The sequence below is a fragment of the Mercenaria mercenaria genome, chromosome 17 (genome assembly GCF_021730395.1).
Source record: "Mercenaria mercenaria strain notata chromosome 17, MADL_Memer_1, whole genome shotgun sequence".
Lineage (NCBI taxonomy): Eukaryota > Metazoa > Mollusca > Bivalvia > Venerida > Veneridae > Mercenaria > Mercenaria mercenaria.
In genome coordinates, this window is record NC_069377.1 from 51,283,121 (window position 1) to 51,303,764 (window position 20,644).

General features: G+C 33.5%; 1 protein-coding gene across 2 annotated transcripts in view; it reads left to right on the plus strand.

The window, feature by feature from the left end:
• Positions 1 to 340: 340 nt before the first annotated feature.
• Positions 341 to 20,644, plus strand: part of LOC123536280 (mucin-3A-like) — a 35,251-nt gene continuing 14,947 nt past the window's right edge. The window contains exon 1 of one of the 2 annotated variants that reach the window (XM_045319301.2): positions 341 to 647. The gene's annotated coding sequence lies outside the window, so the exon portion shown is untranslated. Of the gene's footprint in view, positions 648 to 3,070; positions 3,496 to 20,644 lie in introns of those variants that run through there. The other variant, XM_045319300.2, reaches the window with a different exon arrangement.

Sequence of the window (20,644 nt, forward strand, 5' to 3'; positions counted from 1 at the left end):
GACCAACCAGTCCAAAACAGATGAAAAAAAAACTTTGAAAATTAACGTTAATAGCATAATTATGTACTGTTTGGCTTGGAAGAAATCCTGTTGCGTCCAATATTCAATCAAATAAAAAAATATTATTTGCGGTCAAATTGTAATGAGTAATTTTCCATAATTGACTTTTTTGCTGCATGAGAAAAATAGAAATGCAATATTTTTTGCAATCGCGGAAACAATCTGCATGCATTAATGAGATTTGAGAAGCTTTTTAAAGTTTGCGAGGAAGTGGAATGGGAAACGATTACTCACAATTACTCAAATTGTGTCTGGAATATCATAACGATCTTATCCAGTAACAATTACTACTTGAAATTCGTGGCTGAAATTAGATTTTTTTCTACACTTTTCTTCTTCACACACTGTTCAAATTTACATCAGTTTTGTTTTCCATAACTTCGTGTGGTTTCATTTCTGTAAGGTAACAACTTGTGGTAGGCTCTTTAAAACAATTTATTCTGCATCGAATGCTGATGAATTTTACCATGTGATCTTTCTACAAGGGCCTATAAATACAAGTAGTGGACTTCTTTGAAAGAAAAATCTTAAAAGGTTCAGTATAGAATTTATATGAATACTGGAATGTAAGGATAAGAGAACAAATGGTAAGATTTTCAGATTTATAGAAAAAAAAACAATGATATCTATTCATCAACATCAATATCACCATTATCATTAAAGCCATCGCAGTTTATATCATAATCGTCATTGGCGTCATCATAATCATCAGTAACAACAACAACAACAACAAGAGTAGCATTTAATTGTAGATAATACTATTTCTCGTGGTATTGTAACATGATATAATATGTATAAATTTTTCTATTTAGTTACGGTACCTTAAGGAATTATATATCTAATGTTCTTAAATGGCGAGGTTCAGAAAAATATTAACGATACAGTCTCGTTTACTGTTTTGACTTCACTCACAATGAACTTTAAGTCTTTATCCGTTTGACTTATCAAAATAGACTTCTATCAGTAGATCTAATTATTCCTGTTTCATTTAGCCACTTCAATTCCTGCTGTAATTTCTAAGTTCTTGCTGAAACAAAAACGAGCAAATGAACTCAAAGACATTAGCTCTGCTTATATCGATGTTCCCACTTATCTGCAAGAATTCCACCTCACACATTTTGTTTACATCTGATTATTTTATTCAGGCACATTTTTTTTCTAGGTTCAAATTTCTTGATTGATTTAAATGCATCAATTGAATTACCGAAGTTGTGTGGAATCTTGTTGATTTTGCAGTTATGATTTATTTAACAGACATTTTAAAAACTGTTTTGAACAGACACGGATGTACGTTTTGTGTATTGATAAAAAATAAGTCTTGTAGAGTACATTTTAGCACTGGATGTTGTGCAAGACTAGAATTTACACTAATGGTTGCATTTTTTCTCAGAAATTTGCAAATCATGTAGAACAAACAGACGGCAAAATTGAATGGCTGGAAAAGGCAACCTAGATTTTTCTGGAAAAAAGACAGTAACTCTATACATAGTAAATATCGTTATCAAACAAGAAACACCACACCCGTATATTTCTGTAGCAGCGTTTCAGCTCTCTATTTTTATATATATATAAAAAAGAATAAAAAATATTTATCAGTTTACGGGAATTAAACATGTCATAAATGATTCATAAATTGCAATAATCTTTTAGAAGATAGTCAAGAACATACGCTTGGCGATTTTCGAAGGAACGCCTTAAAATTATTATTTGGTTCACAGATGTCGAAACACACTTTTTGGAAGATTTTTCTCTGCTCGTTAATTGGGGTTAGGATGCCTAAGTTTTTGGCAATGCTCTATTCTGATGATTAATTTTCTTCTGTTTTTAAGCCACCATGCAGTAGGTCATATCAAAATAAATAGATATATTTTTCACTTTTTTGCATAACAATAGTCGCATGTCTTAAGGAATCTTATTTCATCTGCACGGCATCTTGTGCCGATTAAACCACGGGATTTCATGGTATTAAATTTAAATAAATTAAGCAATGTAACTGAACTTTCTCTGGTAAAATGAATCATTGCCTGTAAAATCTAACTGGCAGAAGACATTTATATGTAAAACCTCTACGCAAACAATTAACAGTAGTCATTTTACATTAACTTTCATTCGTTATGGCTTTTTCTAAGTGAAGAGTCTTGGTTCTGACTGATTCAAGTCTAAAAGGAAAACCCCTAAATCATCTGATATAGAACACAACACAATTATTATGATTCGATTCGAGGCATAAAGAAATACTTAGCCAAAATAATGGGTTTCTTAAATGTACCTTCAGTCTATTTGGTAGTGAAAAGTGAGAGCTGACTTATTCATCGTATTTAACCTTTACTTCTAAATTTGACTATTCAAAGGGATGTTTACTGAAAATTTTCTACACAGTGATCCCCCCGTGGGGCTAAGGGGTGATTGTATATAGGACATATAAATTGAATGATAATGTTTGTTGAAGCATTCCTTTTGTTCCAATAATTTATTTGTTTTGTATATTTCCAATTCAAACTCTTAATGCGCAACACGCATAACTTGTCTACAGCGCATACTTGCAGATTTCACTATGTTTCAAAAGAATGTGATAAAACTATGAGTTAATACACCCCACTATATATGAGCCGTGCCATGAGAAAACCAACATAGTGGGTATGCGACCAGCATGGATCCAGACCAGCGTGCGCATCCGCGCAGTCTGGTCAGGCTCCATGCTGTTCGCTTTTAAAGCCTATTGGAATTGGAGAAACTGTTAGCGAACAGCATGGAGCCTGACCACACTGCGCGGATGCGCAGGCTGGTCTGGATCCATGCTGGTCGCATACCCACTATGTTGATTTTCTCATGGCACGGCTCATATATATATATATATACAAACTGATCACAGACGTAAGTATACATAGCTGTGGTCGAAAAAATACTAGTCATTTCTTTAATTGACTCTTATAAAAAGCATTATCAAAATTATCTTTTTTTTGCGGCATGGGAAAATAGAAACGAAATTTATTTTTCTGCCATCGCGGAAACAATCTGCAAGCATTATGGTTTCAGGAGCTTTTTAATGTTTAAGAGGAAGTGGAAAAGGAAATTATAACTGAAATGGTGTCTTGAATTTCACAACGGTCTTAAGTAATAACAATTGCTACTTATAATACTTGTCCCTCGGTGCAGAGATGGGATTTTTCTATTTTTTTTTCTTCAAGAGCAGTTTGAATGATCATTAATTTTCCTGATTAGTGTAAGTAGTATAAACTCAATGGTATTACGTCAGGAGTACTGTAAAACACTACACTTGCTTTATTCTGCAGCGGATATCGAAGCAAATGTTTCTCCAAACGTCAACAAAAAAGTGTTTCAGGTTCATTTTTTTCTGAAAACTGTTCTGTGAAAGTATTTCGTGCTGGAAAGAAAGGAAAGAGATATTGGAATATGAGGTCGTGAAAATAAATGGTAGGATATTCAGCTAACTATGCATCATCATCATCATCATCATCATCATCGTTATTGCTGTTGTTGCCGTCGACATCATTATCGTTGTCATTTACATCACCATATTCATCATCATCATCAGCAGTAGTACGAACAACAATAGTTATTATTATCAGTGTAGATTTTGTTGTATCTGCTGTTATAATTATTACTGGAGCAAAAGGCTTGCTGATTTAATTTGATTTGGTAGACAGAATCACCATTGTCTAAATTGCATTTGTCATATACCTTCAGGTTAACGTTTGTGGCATGCTGGTGTCACCTTTATTGAAAACAGTTTTGTTTTCAGTGAAATAAATGGTATTTGTTAAAATGTAGATTTTCATAATAATTAAAACTATACTGGTTTAAGTTTAAAAAGTTGTGGACATTATTGATTGGTATTCTTCTGTACGATTTTACTGTAATAAAGGTTTTCTTGCTGTTTATGATGAAAATAACACATTAAAGTGTGGGACGAAAGTCCGTACGCACACAGTACTGGTTACCAAACTGATTTTAACTGCTTTTAAATTCTGAATGTTGCCTTTTCCCACTGCGACACTATTTGTGCCGTCGAATTTCAAGCTTTATAAATTATTTGAACCTATTTTAACTGCTTTGAATCAAAGAAACAGATGTAACATTGAATGAAGGTAACTTATGCATGAATTAAGACGAACATGCGGAATAATTATCACAAAAGATAAAAATCCTACACAACTCGCGTAACACCAGGTGCAGCATAAAACTTAAAAAACAACAACAATGAATAGGAAGAACTTTGCAGCAGTTTTTTAAAAATGCGACTCTAGCACAAAGTTGTTAATGAGTGATTTAAATAAAAGCTAGCTAGAAAATAGATACGTATCACTCTAAGCTTCTCAGTTGAACATATGCTTGGATACATACATACCGCCTCTTTACTGAACGTATGTTAGAACTAAAACTCATCTGACAGGAAACGTACCTAAAATTTACAGCTGAAAATAATCGAGCTGACTTCGAAATACTTGTCCATTGAGCCTTATTCTATGACTGAATTATTTTAATGCATGTGTAGAAGTACGCAGGCTTATTAAAGACCCACCACCGTGACAATAACTATATTCTATTGTGTTTCCATTATGCTAACTATACAAGATTTGCAACATAGTTTTTATTTTATTTTTACCTTTCATTCCATATTTGGTTTCTACAGTGTACGATATGTATTTAATTGTGTTTTTAAAACTTTAAAATATACTGAAAAAAAATATTGACCAGATTAAAAGCTTGAAATAGTTAGCAGATGAAGCTGCGAAAATACAATAACTTATGAAGTACTTCAAATTGTCCATGTTTCATATTGCAGTTAAGTATTACCAGAATGAATTTTCATGAAGTTCATGAGGGGAATAGAAAGCAGGTAACTAGGTTGTTATGGGTTTTAAAAGTCAATCGTCATACCCAGGTACTCGCCCGTATAAAACAAAATGCCCGCTAACCAGTTTTATAAACATCAAAGGTTGGGCAGGCATTTCGAATATCTGCACTTTTGTTAAGAAATTATGTAATAAATGTTGCTTGCCTTTCTTCTAAAACTTTGAGTAATTTTATACGATATGAATTACGTTATCAAGCAAGAAAACATTGATAGATTACTCTCACCCACCTAGTTGTGTTTAGAAGTGAACATGTACGAGAATAAACCATGGCTTTAATGATTCATTGATTAAAAAATCAGTTTAGTAATAAACGTTTCATAGATAGACAAGAACATGCACGCTACGATATTTCAGTCATGATTTTCGAGAAATATGCAGCTCAAAAATAACTGTCTGAATTATATATTTCGTAACTGGTTTTTAGTAGATACAAAATGATGTATGCACACTAGGTAAACGGATATGTTCGGCGCAGGGTGCTATGTTCGGCGCAGGATCGATACATTGATTTGATAACTTTAGAGGGGTTAGTATTCTCCACATTGCGGTCTATAAAAACAAATAACCATTAAAATCACCTCACTAGCCTTATCACGTAATAAATGAAGTTTCCAAAGCCGATCTAAAATTCTGAAAATATGCCATTTAAAAGAGATGATAAACAAGTGTACAAAGTTTCAAAGAAGTATTCACAAAAAAATGGACCTTAACAAAAATTTCAACAAAGACATTCTTATTTTATAAGTACATAAAGGGCCGTTAATCTGATAAAGTGGAAATCAGAGTTATGAATCTTGTTCTACTTACTTAAAACTAAAGATGATTGACTAGTTTGCAAAGCTTCAAAATTATTGCTTTCATAGTATTCAAGTAAAGTGGACATAAAACAAACATTTTAAGGAAGAAATTCCAATTTGCTGAATATAAAGGGCCACAATTCTAATAAAATGCGTGCAAGAGTTATGACTCTTGGTCAACGTAATTCACCTAACAATAATAAACAAGTCTGTAAAGTTTTAAAACTATTGCTTTTAAAGTATTCAAGTAAAGCGGACCTAAACAAAAATTTCAACGGAGAAATTCTATTTTATTTAGTACAAAATGGCTATAATTCTGACAAAATACATGCAAGAGTTATGACTCTTGGTCAATACAATGACATTGTAATAATAAAGAAGTATGCTATTTAAGTAAAGTGGACCTAAACGAAAATTTTAACCAAGAAATTCCAATTTACTTAGTACAAAAAGGGTTTTCATTCTGATAACTGCGATTCATGGTCAACATACTCATTTTTATAATGATAAACAAATTTGCAAAGTTTCAAAGCTACAGCTGCTATAGTATATAAGAAAAAAGGACCTAAACAAGACATCTAACCAAGAAATCTCAATTTTCTAAGTACATAAAGACTCATGCTTATGGCAAATGCATATCAGAATTATAGTTCTTGGTCTACGCTATAGCTCTTATAGTATTTTAGAAAAGTGGACCTAAAAAATGTTTTTACCCGAGAAATTCATATTTTCTAAGTAATAAAAGGGGACAAAATTCTGACAAAACTCAAGTAATAAATATGGTCCTTAGCCTCTTTACTCGGCTATTTATTCACGTAATTTATCGAGTTATTGGGGAATATCATTGTCTGTTTTAAAATATATAAATTTTACAATTTTGTTTATTCTGTCAGTTAATTTTGCATTTTTCCCATTCCGTAATAAAAATTTGAATTACAATACCATTTTTCTTTCAAAGTCGAGTGCCACACTCAAGCACGATGTGATAACAGTATCATTACGATGTGATAACAGTAATAGATTTATTTTGCTTAAAACAATGAATAGCTTATATTAAGGAATTTGATTTGATTTTATCTGCGCATCATCTCATGCCCATGCTATTTAAATGTTGGAAGTTCGTGGTGGTATACTCAAATGAGAAGAATTAACGATTTAGTTGAACACAGTCAATATAATCTTCACGAAGTGCTTCAAATCCAATTATTCTGGGTGGGGTTTTATGTATGTCGATCCTAGTATCCTTCGTCCGACTGAAGGCTTCATGCTGACTATCCGACATCTTGCATACAATGGTCAAACACTGTAACAATTCGAAGCATCAAGACCGTGCAACTGCTACTTCTATACTGTAACCTCTACCACTACTACGACTGTCACTTCCTTCTTCAGCTATCACCATGACCTTTACCATTGCTAATACGACGAGTAACCAATCAAGGTGTGCAACTATTACTTCTAGAGTACATGTATTACTACTATACTGTAACCTCTACCACTACTACGACTGTCACTTCCTTCTTCAGCTATCACCATGACTTTTACCATTGCTAATACGACGAGTAACCCATCAAGGTGTGCAACTATTACTTCTAGAGTACATGTATTACTACTATACTGTAACCTCTACCACTACTACGACTGTCACTTCCTTCTTCAGCTATCACCATGACCTTTACCATTGCTAATACGACGAGTAACCCATCAAGGTATGCAACTATTACTTCTAGAGTACATGTATTACTACTATACTGTAACCTCTACCACTACTACGACTGTCACTTCCTTCTTCAGCTATCACCATGACCTTTACCATTGCTAGTACGACGAGTAACGCATCAAGGTGTGCAACTATTACTTCTAGAGTACATGTATTACTATTATACTGTAACCTCTACCACTACTACGACTGTCACTTCCTTCTTCAGCTATCACCATGACTTTTACCATTGCTAATACGACGAGTAACCCATCAAGGTATGCAACTATTACTTCTAGAGTACATGTATTACTACTATACTGTAACCTCTACCACTACTACGACTGTCACTTCCTTCTTCAGCTATCACCATGACCTTTACTATTGCTAATACGACGAGTAATTCCCTTACCACCACCAATCCACTACCAACATTCACTATTGGTACTACTATTATTAAGATTTTGACGAGCACGAGTTTGACAAAAACTACGTGGCAGTGGTAGGCTTTAGTGCGGACACTGGCGGTTTTTGTTAGATTTAATGTAAGACCGACACAATTATTCATCATATGGTAACTGGTTTAACTCCTGTAAACATCACCGAGCCGTGTCCGGTCCATAACCATGTCATTCATCAAGGGATTTTAATATTACTAGGCACAAATATTTCCCATGATGAGACGACGTGTCATTCTTAAACCTAGATCCGTAGCTTAAAGGTCAAGGTCACTCTTGGAGGTTAATGGTCAATACTATTTTTCCTGTCCAGTCCATAACTTTTTCATTCAATACAGAATTTGAATATTAGTCAGCACAAATATTTTCAAGGATAAGACGACGTACCATGCCCAAAATCTAGACCCCTAGCTCAAAGGTCAAGGTCACACTTGTAGGTCAAAGGTTAACATGGCTTTCCCATGTACGGTCTGTAATTGAACAACCCATCAAGGGGTTTTAATATCACTTGGCACAAATGTTCCCCATTACAAGACAGCATGACATGCACAACACCCAGACCCCTAGTTCAATGTTCAAGGTTGCACTTTGGTGTCAAAAGGGATTTTGTTCTGTCCGGTCAATAACTTTGTCATCAAATAAATAATCTGAATATTAATTGGCACAAATAGTCCCCTGTATGAAACGACGTCCCATGCACAAAACCCGGACCCCTAACTTCAAAGGTCAAGGTCACACTTGGAGGTCACAGGTCAATAGGATTTTTTGTCCATAACTCTGTCATCCATCATGGGATTTTATTGATACTTGGCACAAATGTTCCCCATAATAAGACGACAATGTGTCTGGCGCAAAGTTACAGTCAGAGGTTGAAGTTCAACAAGTTTTTTTCCTGTCCGGTGTTCCCCATAATGAGACAATTTGTCATACGAAATACCCAGACCCTTGACTCAAGGGTCAAGATCACACTTGAAAGTCAAACGTCAACATTGACCTTTTCCTATCCAGTCAGTAAAATATTTTAATATAAGATCATGTTGGACCCACTGGAAAAAAAATGTTGGTGTATTTTCTTTAGGGTTAATTCCCTTTAGTATGATGATTTCTTACATTTTTTTCTAATATCTTCTCACCAGTTAAATGAAATGTTATCAAAATTGAACTCAGATACTTTTTTTATATTTATAGATGTTATAAGCAGTCAACAACATGTTCAAATTTTAATCCAAACGTTGTGTCATAGCATATTGTATACACAGTACAATAAGTGCATATGCATCATTGACACATATCAGATCATTATGTTATACTGCAGTAGAGTCTTCAAACTGATCAATGGCGATATTGAATTCTGAAGTTTTTCTTAGTACTTAAGTATTCATAAAGAATGATAAGCAGCTGATAAACCGTCTAATACACCGCCGTTCTCTCAACATGTCTCACTTGGTTTCAAAAAATATGATAAGAAAATATAATTGCTCTCATAGAATGCTATTATTCCATACGTAACAGTGGTTTCATTATCAGCCGTCCTTTTCTATAATTGACTCTCAAGTTGTTATCAAAATAATCATTTTTACTCCATGCATGAGAAAAAAGAAAAGAAATGCAAGAATTTCTGCTATCGCTGAAGCAATCTGCAAGTGCTGCGGTGGCCTAATGGATAAGGCACTTGCCCTGCTATCGGGAGGTCGAAGGTTCGAGCCGTGTCAGAGGCGGGACTTGTTAATAAAGAGAGACCGGTTGGTGAGCCGCCAGCTAGTTAAATAATGGTTACCGATTGCCTACCTGCCTGGTGCCTGTCATTAAAATATAGGAATCGGGAAGTAATGTTGTTCAATACATGTAGGTGTCTCATAAGCCAACTTGGCTGGCCCTTTCAGGACGGGTGACACTATAATAAATAAACACTTTACTTTACTACTGGTTAGGTTGTAGGTGTAGGGTGTTTGTCTAGTTTGTAAAGAAAACAAACAAAAATATTACTCCAATTGTGTCTTTGGAATATGAACAGTCTTCAACCATACGGTTTAATGTTGAGCGTTATATTTGTATGGCCCTTTGGAATAATGGAGTATATTCACTTTATCATAATTGAATTTCGCTTAAGCCGGTGCAAGGGGTGTGAGTGGTGTTATACATTTCATTAGGGTACTTCTCATGAACAGACTCAAGCAAATCAAGTCTGCTATAATTTGTATATATAACAATCGTCACTGAATCCCTCGGTTTATCTTCACATGCATTTATAATAATCATTTTCCTAATTACATTAAGTAGAAGGAACTCAGAAGTGTTATATGTATATAAGACAACAGCTTGCAATTGTTTTCATACAATAATTCTACGTCACATGATTCATTAAAACTTCTCCTTACAGACGCTGCATATAAATGAATGATGCATGCTTTTGACAATTTTTTCCACATAGTTAAAATGTATATAACTCCGTGTACATACTGGATAATAAGGAAGCGACTATTGCACAAATGTATTGCAAAACAAGGACGTAAATATATGTAAGTGTTTTAGATTTATAAAAATGTTTCATCATCATCATCGTCATCATCATCCTCGTTATTCATATCATTAACTAAAGTAATAGCACTATAATAACAGAAGAAACCATTATAATTACAGCTGTTGTTGTTGCTGCTGCTTCTGCAGTTGTTATCATTACTATGGAGATAAAAGAACAAAAGGACTTTCTATCATCTAATTTATGCGGTTCTCATTTTATTTTTATTTATTTTTGTTTGAAAGCGAAATCAGCTATGTCTAGATTAGATTGACATATCTTTGATATTGAAGTTAGTGTTTTCTGCGGTCATAGTGTTTGAATTTCTGCTTGGCTGTCGATTTCATCGAAATAAAATATATACTAGCATACAGTCAAATCCGTCTTTTGAAACCACACTGATGAAAAGTGGTGCAACGTTTATACAGAAGAAGAAAATGGCGTAGCTGGAGATGTATATGTTTATTTTTATGAGTTTCAAAAATTTGGATAAGGTGGTAAAATGTAAAAACGATATATGGTTACTCGATTCTGTTGAAATTCAAAAACATATCGATATTTTTTTGTAATTTGAAGCATATTGCCAAATATCGAGACTTGTTAAAAGGTTGTTTAGAGCATAACTTTTTTTAGAAACACGTCCTTTTATTAATAACTTTGCAAAATATATGAATTCAAATAGTATTTTAGATAGAGATAAAAAAATAACTGACAGTTATTCACGTTTCTCTTTGAATCGTTTGAGAAAGAATCGATTTTCTTATTTTACTCTTCTCTAAAAGTTAAAGTTGTCTGTTACACTTACATTTTTTGTTAATAAATGCATTTTTTATTTTGTTTATTCTTTCATAGAAATTTCAATTGTAATATCGTTTTTCTTTCAGTTAGGTGCCATACATTCATTAGATCTATCTCGCAATCATTACCTGATAAGTCAATTTTCACATCAAAATAAGTATATTTATTATATGAACATAATTTTATTGCGAAACATCTCATACTAATTATATCAGCGGATAACACGGTGGTAAAATTAATTGAAATGCGATTAAATGGAACCCTCTGTTTCGTAAAATTGTTTACGTGTAATTGGCAGAAACCATTAATATTTGAAACCACTTCAAATGCGGTTCACTGTAACAATTTCACATAATCCTCACTATATATAAGTGTCTCAAGTACAAGAATTTCCACGAATCATTTGTAAATGAAAGTAATTGCCAAAGAAGGCATTAAAAGCAATAGGTTCTACGAAGCATGTAGTTGCGGTACTTTAATTATGTTGCATACTTTTTATGGTATTACTAACCCTTAGCCTGCTGGCGGCTGGTGATTCTGCCTTTGCGACCAGTGCAGACCAAGATCACCCGGCTCATCCGTGCAGTTTGATCATGGTCTGCACTGTTCGCACTGTCAGTAATTTTTCAGAAAACACTCTTTCGAATAATAAATAGTATTGCCAACATTGAATGATAGACCAGTCCATTTTAGAAATTTAGCAGGGTAAAGGTTAGACTAATTTCACATATTGTAGTATGTACGGTTATTAATATTGTACCATAGTTTTTAACTAGTATTGTAAGCCATTGTAAAAACGCATAAGAACTTCTGTGTCTTGTTAGTGCCTCCGACTAATGTACGAGTGAAAAATAAAAAATATTTGACTTGATTTGTAAAATTTTTAGACATGATGTCAAACGCATATACTCAACGTCAAGGGGAGAGATGGTCTAGTGGTTAAGGTGTCGAACATTTAGCCATGAGGTCGTGGGTTTGAGCCCAACTGGAGTCACGACCATGCCTTCTTTTATAACTTTAGTACAATTTTCTTGGAAGCGGGCTCGAAGGTGTTTCAAATGAGCTTTACGATTTCATCACTGTCTAGCTAAAATAAATTAGCATAACAATATTCTGTTGTAAGCAGCATGTGTAGCCTATTTCTAAATCACTCTGCTATTCGATCTAGCGGTTTCCTACACCATCGGTTATAAGTCTGAGTTTGGAGACATGCCTCAAAAATCCAGTAACTAACAGGTACATTCTGTGCTAAATCTTCTAACTGATTATCGCCAAGCTTATAGCTGATAATTATGGTATTACACCATTGTTCTCCTTGAAATGGGGGCAATGGTACGTCGCATTTGAACGGTCAATGGTAAAATCACCATTGGGGAGTTTGAATCGGTTTACACACACTTAACCCCTACCAAGGTTCCAAACTCAAAGGACAGTGTAAATAAAGATTATCCTTTCGCCCCTCCCCACCCCTCCACCCCAGAGAAGGCGTATTTTAAGGAAAATAAAAAAACTACGAATTTTAGTAGAAGAATCCGAGGCACACTCCAGTATATTTAATATTTTCCTTAACCTTTGGCATCTTACAAAGATGACTATTAACTTTTTACCTGTTCCGTGTAGTATATTCATACTTTCTTAATGTTTCATTTTTATTTAAAAAAACATAACAATGAACTTAAACTTCTATGAATGTAACATCTAAACACAGCATGCATGTGATAAGTCATATGTGGAAAAGCAAATGGAAAACAACCCTCTTAACTGTTGTTCCACCCAAAACAATATAATATAAAAATGCAAATTTTAATAAATAGTACTTAGCAACAGTTTTTTTTTTCATAATGCACCTCTATCACAGAAGAATCGGAAATACAAAATTGTAGTAAAGTTGCTTTTTATTCTAAATATTGGTGGTCCTTCCCAGGTATCCACCGGTACCCGGGGAGGAAGGGAGTCTCCCTCCACGATTAAAGCATGACGGAAGCAGTCAATGTGTCAATGTAACAACCAAAATATCAAATGAAATATTGTGCCTTTCGCTGCATATTCGATTTAATGTCTACACCAAATAATAAAATATTGTTGGTTTTTCTTGTGAAATTTTGAATAATTCTGTACTTGTGAAATAATGTGTCAAGCAAGAAAACTCTAAAGGTACTCATCCACAATTTGGTTGAAATTTTTCATCATGTTCATTTCCAGCAAGTTTGGCATAGAATGAATAATTATATGACAATAAAAATGAAAACTGGGTGAAAATGAAAGTTAGATATTGGTAAAAAAGCAAAAAAAAAATGTAAATGTTTGGCATTATTTCAGAAGCGTTGCAACGGTTTACTACCTTCTGCAAAATAGTTTTGGTTTTTTGTAAGAATATCTTGGCAAAATCAATAAGTTTGTACTACTAGTCACTTTCAGAGTACACACTTTTTATGGATTTTTGAGAGATTTTAATTTTCGCCTAAAATGTGTGGGTTGGTCCCTTTAATATATATTACTCGCACTCATCTATTGTTGTTTTTTTTTGTTTGTTTGTTTTGTTTTGTTTTTTTTATTTTCGAAAAATAAAAGATACGTCTATTAAATTTATGAGATCACACAATGGCGTGAATGTGATTCATGAACTAAAAATAAATGTTTCAAAGATGTCGAGAACATGCACGCAGCAGTCGTGATTTTAACAATTATGGCTCTTAAAATAGGTTTGGAGCATATCTTTCGTAAGAAGTTTCTGATTTACACAGGATGAGGTGTGCATTTAACCCTTAGCCTGCAAATTTCTAAAATGAACTGTTGGGCAATACCATTTATTATTCCAAGGGGTGTTCACTGAAAAGTTACTGACTGAACAGCGAACAGTGCAGACCATGATCAGCCAACAGACTGAAGGTTAATATCAATATAATGAAAAAATACGTTCTGTTAATGAAATGCTGTTAATTATATATTTGCTCTTATTGTAAACTTCTTAGCAAGTTTTTTTCTCCTTTTTCTGAAAAAGAAAGAATTAAAGAAATCACATTTTCTCTTTTTTTCGATTGACAGTTGAAGATGATTTTGACGAAGAAAAGAAAGTTCAAATGATGCAAGAAATTTACATTGCCAGCCCTTGAGCTTGCTTTATGAATAATTTCCTGAACAAAAGAGCTAACCCGTAATTTGTTACTTATTCTTAGAAATTACAGACAATCTTGTGTTAAGAGACCTTCCAAGGGTCAGGAAAATGTGGTCTCTTAAGACAACGGTCTTTTAGGACATAGTACTGAAATTGGGCATGATGTATTGGGCTTAATTTTCGTTGACGTGGTGTATGTCACGTAGGAGACACATTGGGTAAGGATGCAGATGAAAATACATGTTATTCGTATCACTTTAATAGTTTAAAACTCTCTTCATTTTATGCTAGTATTTTAAAATAAAGATTATTCACCTGAAATATTATTTTCAATATCGTCCAACACTTCTGCTTTCCGTTTCAGAATGTTTTGGATCTGGGTTTTTCCTATGCCCATTTCTTCAGCAATCATATGGGAAAATTAGACCCATCGATTTTTCACACGAGTGAAAATATTTTATATAGCGCAAAGAAGGAGCCCTTCACTTTATTTAAATTCATGGAAAAAGTATTATAGGTATTTTAGCTTTGCAAACGATGTGATAATATTCAATGCATTGTCTTTCTTATGAATATTTTATTTTAAGAATGAATTTTAAAGAAAATGGTCTTTTTTGCGTATACTTTATGTCTGTCTATCTACAATTAGAAATATAGTAAAATATGGATAATTTTCTGAAATTTCTTCTGTTTAACAAAGAATAAATAGATTCTTATGTGTGCTTAAAGACCTTTGCAAACGACTTAGTAATCTATATTCATTTAGCTATTGTTTCATACTAATTTCAGTTTTCTAGTTGAAGAAGAAATGGTCTTTTTTAAGCATTTTGCAGATGAGTATAGGTTTTTTTTTCCTTATCGGAAAGACTCGAACATTTACGTATGTTTCCGTCAATTCTTACGGAATTTAAGCTCCTTAACGGTAAAGACTGATATCTTCTCACCCGCTAAACAGCATACGGATTTATAAATTAATGGACGCTCCATAATATGATTTGTTTACAGCCAATAGTCAATTTTAAACAGCTTGAGGATCGAAGTTCAAAATTTAAAAAAGAAACGTTGAAATTTTAGGCGGAATTTTTTGGGCAAGTTAGAAGTAGAGAATCAAAATTCAAATTTTGAAAAGATGATGTTGAATTTCGCTTACATTGAATTTCGCACAGACTAGGAAATCGAAATTAAAATAAAAAGAATTCGTCGAATTTCGAGGCAGCATTGAAATTAGCCCCAGCAGGATGACAGAAATTCAAATATTTTGAGGGGAGCGGTCGTCCAGTGAATAATGTGTCGGCCGCTCAACCCAGGGGTCGTGGGTTCGAGCATCCGTGAAAGGGGTCACGACCATGACTTCTCATATGACACCAGTACTGGGTTTTCCCGGAAGCTGGTTATTTAAAAGATAGTTTCACATTCAATACCAGTTTTAAATTCGATTGCTTTGAAAATTCGAGCATGCTTGAAATATAATACCGAGAATAATCTGTTTAGATTTTTAACAAGGAGCTGTGTTCAATAAACGCTTGATGCCCCCGGTGGCATCCTTGTCGATACAAAGCAACTAAGTCCAAAACGAGGTAAAGTTCAAGGTCAAGGTCAAACTGAGGTCAGGTGATATCTGAAGATGAGGAATGGTCACAGGTTACATCTGCATTAGTATCAAGTCATTCTAGTAAGGGGTATTGATGCTAGACGAAACGGTCCCATTTGGTTAACCTCGTACGGATGGACGGATGGACGGACAGACGGACGGACAGGAGAATCACTATATGCCTCCCGCATCAGTAGATGTCGGGGGCATAAAAACTTGAATTTCGATATTTTGAATCTTGAGCAGATCGCAGTTTCAGTATTATACTGAAATTCAGCTTTTCAAAATTCGAAGTACGATTTTCGAGATGGCTCGGCACTAACTGCTTGCTCGATATTTGACTTTTTCATTTCAATATCAATCTTAGAACAGGCAGTTCATTCAATACGAGATCGAAATTTGGCTTTTGGAATATTATAAATTTCGATCATTGAGCTGTCACGAAATTAAAAGCTATTTTGCAATTTGACGTTTTTCAGTCTTCAGGAGTAGCTTAGGATCAAAATTCGATAAGTTATGAAGTTTAATTTCGATCTTCGAGCTGGCATAAAATTCTAAGCTAGTTAGACGCCGCTCACGACTATAATAAATGTGCAGTTATTTGATTACATAAAAAAAAATACTTAAAATCTTCATTTCATAATCATGAACATCAAAGAAAGTATTATAAAAGCGAGTTTCCATTTGATTGTAAGAAAGCAGAAATTACTTTTGGAAAGTCATTGTTTGGTATTATAATAATGTGTTTGTGGAGAATACCGTTATAAATGGTATTCTGATTAAACCACCAACAGCCATTTAGGTTTCTATTTTCTAATCTATCTTTGCAATCACTGTAAATTAGACTTAACAATATCCCTAAATCCATATGATCAAAAGTATTAATGCAACGGTACATTGGCGAAGAAGAGTTAGACATCGGCCTGAAATACGGAGTAGGCCGAAAACTAGCGAACAGTCTCGACAGCCGATTTACCTGGCCAAACGTATTATCGGTTTTTGTGGTGATTTTCACGATGGGTCTAATTTTCCCATATGTTTACGAGTACCTTTGTTCTTACTTAATTCCAACACACGGGCTCTATTATCCCATGTTAACACTTTCCGTTTAGACATATTCAAGATTTTGAAAACCCAATCGGTCTGAAAACGAAATTACGTCACGACAATTAAGGTTACCCCACCCACCGTATACAATGTATACATGTAGTCTTGCATTTATAGCGTAATAGTTCAAAGAAATAAGACCTGAAATCCCTACAACATTAAGTGGGAAATTATATGTCTTGTAAAGAACCCACATTTTTTCAATTTTACATAATTTCAAAAATGCTAAAACAGTGGAAGAAGAAAATGCCCTAATAAACAAAAACGAGCACGGTAACCTGTGCTCTTTCTGCTCTTATGTCCTAAAAACTAATGTTCTTCGATCTCATAGAGTATGAAAAAATTCTTAATTGTAGAAAAAAATGATCCTACATCGTCTGTTTATAATTCTTAATACAAGTAATATGGTTGGAACCCTTCATTCAATAAAGATGTACTGGTAGGGTTGTGCCCCAAGTCTTAGTTTGGATCTACGTGATCTGTAGTGATTCAAGGTGTCCAGACGAAACACAACCCAGAAAATCTCTGTTATTATAGAATAATAAAATGAATATCAAATTTTGTAGAATTCATGCAACTTTTTTTTCATTATTTCAAACGGAGAAAAATAGATGTATGAAAGGCAAGTTACAGTTACTATAGTAGCCAACGGCTGTCGTTCTAAATTATAACAATACCTAATCTTGAAAAACCAGTCTTATGTTAGCTAAATCCTCAAACTGACAAATGGCAACGTTTCATTCTTATAATTGAAGCATCTTTTATTTGGTTTCAGAAGACTGCGATAAGAAAATATTTACTTCAAAAGAAATATAAAAAAAAATATTAATGTGGTCTAATTATAACTGTAATTGGCTCATACAGATTTATCAAAATAAAAAAAAACTCCTTGGGAAAAGCAGAAGTGCATCATTTTTTGCCATCTTGGCAACACACTCAGTGCATTAATTAGCTTTCAGACATTTGAAAGAACTATTATTCAAATTGTTTCTGAAATACCACATCTGTTTCTTGGGTATCACAACTGTCTTAAGAAATACTTGACTGCCTGCGCAGATATAATTGTTTTAGACATTTCTATGATTTTTATATACAACCCTCGTTATTGCAACATTAGACTCCTGATATTATTGATGTTAAATCTATTTAGCATAACAGCAGACTCCTAAGGTTTATTTTGCACCTAAGGTCGATGAAACAAATATTTTCATATATTAATATAAAAATCATGCACAGTTTTACTTTGAAAGTAGGTGAGTGAATAGAAAGAACTGGAATATTGCGATATAACATTTTAAGAATATATGGCAAGATAATTCAGATTCGAATCAATTCTCACAATGATAATAATAATAGTAATAATGATAATAGTAATATTCATATAATAAAGGTGATGATGATGATGATGATGATGATGATTGTAATCATTATTTTCTGTTAAGACATATCCGGAAAGTTTCCACTTAAAATAGTAGCCATTTCAAACAGTTTTGTTCTCATTTTCGTATTCTTAAACGTTTACTAAACCCTTATAATAAGCAGCTTCTAGATATAGTTTTTGTGAAAATAAATTTAGAATATTTAAGTGTATTAAAACTACTATTTATTAGGTTTAAAACAATACAACACTCAATGCATGTATAAGTAAACACAGCATAAATGTGTATAACTACTGAAATACTGGATTTTTTTTAAAAAACAAAAGACTGTTACTGTATGACATTTGATTATGGATGTAGCTCTACATACATAATTAATTAATGTAATTAGTTTAAAATGAAAACATTAGATGAGGATTTTCTACATTTGAAGTAAATATCTACCGATAAAATATTTTGGTGAAAGATGGGCAATGGATATCTTTAATACCTTTAAACTTTCTTAATGTTTCTAAATATTTTCCGATAGAAGATTTTACTAAAACGAAGAAAGTGGTTAACGGTGTTTGAAGAGTTTCATATTGGTTTTAAGTATTTTCAGAAGACCTAAAGTCTGAAGTGAACAAATAACCTGGCGGAACATGATACAGTTTTGTGAACAAATTCAAATTAAGGCTGTTGTACAGGGAAAAACTTGAGAACGTTGATAAAATGAAAAGTTAAAAAAAAAACAAAAACAAAAAAACAAAGACACACTGAAAGACAAATTTCAAAAATAGCATGCATTTATCAGTTTGTAACTAAAAATAACATTCTTATGTCATGATGTATATATCCAGCGTAACCAGCAACAGAAGACACATGACACATGGAAGCTACATTTTTCGTTTGTTTAATACGCTTAATCATAGAGGGCTCAACGCGAAACTAGTCTATCTGCTTCTATTTCTATATACACTTAGACTAGTTTCGCGTTGAGCGCTCGCATTGTTATATATAACAATTATCACTCAATCCCTCTTTTTTTTCTTCAGTAGCACTTCAATCATCACTTTCTTGATTGCAGTCAGTTATGGAACAAAATTAGGGCAAAAACTGCATTGTGCTTTCGTACATCCAATCTTGCGATTTACATGTATGCATTTGTGATTCTCATGTTCACATGCATCCTTCTGACATTCCATTTTGCTTTGTTACATGACCATTTGTTCATCCTATGTTTGCGTGTTTCTTTCTGGTATTCATACACGCTTAATTCTGAGAAATGATCTGCGCTTGCTTCATTTTTCTAAAATATCCGTGTTGCTTTCGGACATGATATAAACTGACAAACTACATCCATCATTCATCTTATTTACTAGTGGTTTCTTGCATTGTGTCTTCTTTGGAGCGTCAATGGTGTATGCTAATTGATGAAAAGAACATTTATATAAGTGGTTCCTTAAATGTTTAAATGCAAGGAGTTTTGATGCTTACATATAAATTTAGATGTGGGTTATGATGCGTTGTGACAACATACATTTTTACATTCTCAAGTTATTGTTCAAGTGGAGATAACCCCCTTGTAATAAAATACGGAAGCACACAAACTGTACCGAGAGAGTTAAGACTACACGTCCGGTAACCGGACAAACAACAAAATGAATCCAAGTGAAATAAGCATTGTTTTCGAAACACTACCTTTACTATTGTGTATATAGTTAGCACATATTTATAGCGCGCTTTAAATCGCCTACACAACAAAATTATGTCAACTGAATTAATCATAGTGTCTCCCCACATACGCAGACGAGCGTATTTTTGATAGCCTTAAATTGAGATGTAATGTAGCGCTATATTTGTATCAGTACTATTTTTTTCACTTTATAACTTACGAGTAAAATTTTACTCGGCCAACGCGGTATCACCCGCAGCACCGAAGCATTTTAAGTTCCACACTCTTATATTACATTATAAACAATAAAAATGGAGATTTTCAATGGATAGTAAACGTAGCTGCTTGTCAAAAAAGTTGCTTTTAAATGCTGCTTTTAACAAGAGCTGTCCGTAAAACAGCCAATGCTCGACTATTCAAATTGTTGTCCAAGAAGCAGGAATATTACCCTAAATGTTAAAATATCTATAGAGTTTCAATCCAGTATCTGCATTTAAGGTTTGGAGGTATATATAGTAGTAACTTGTAAGCAAAACTTTAACCAGGATTTCTAAGTCTAAAAAGGGGCATAATTTGGCCAAAATACAT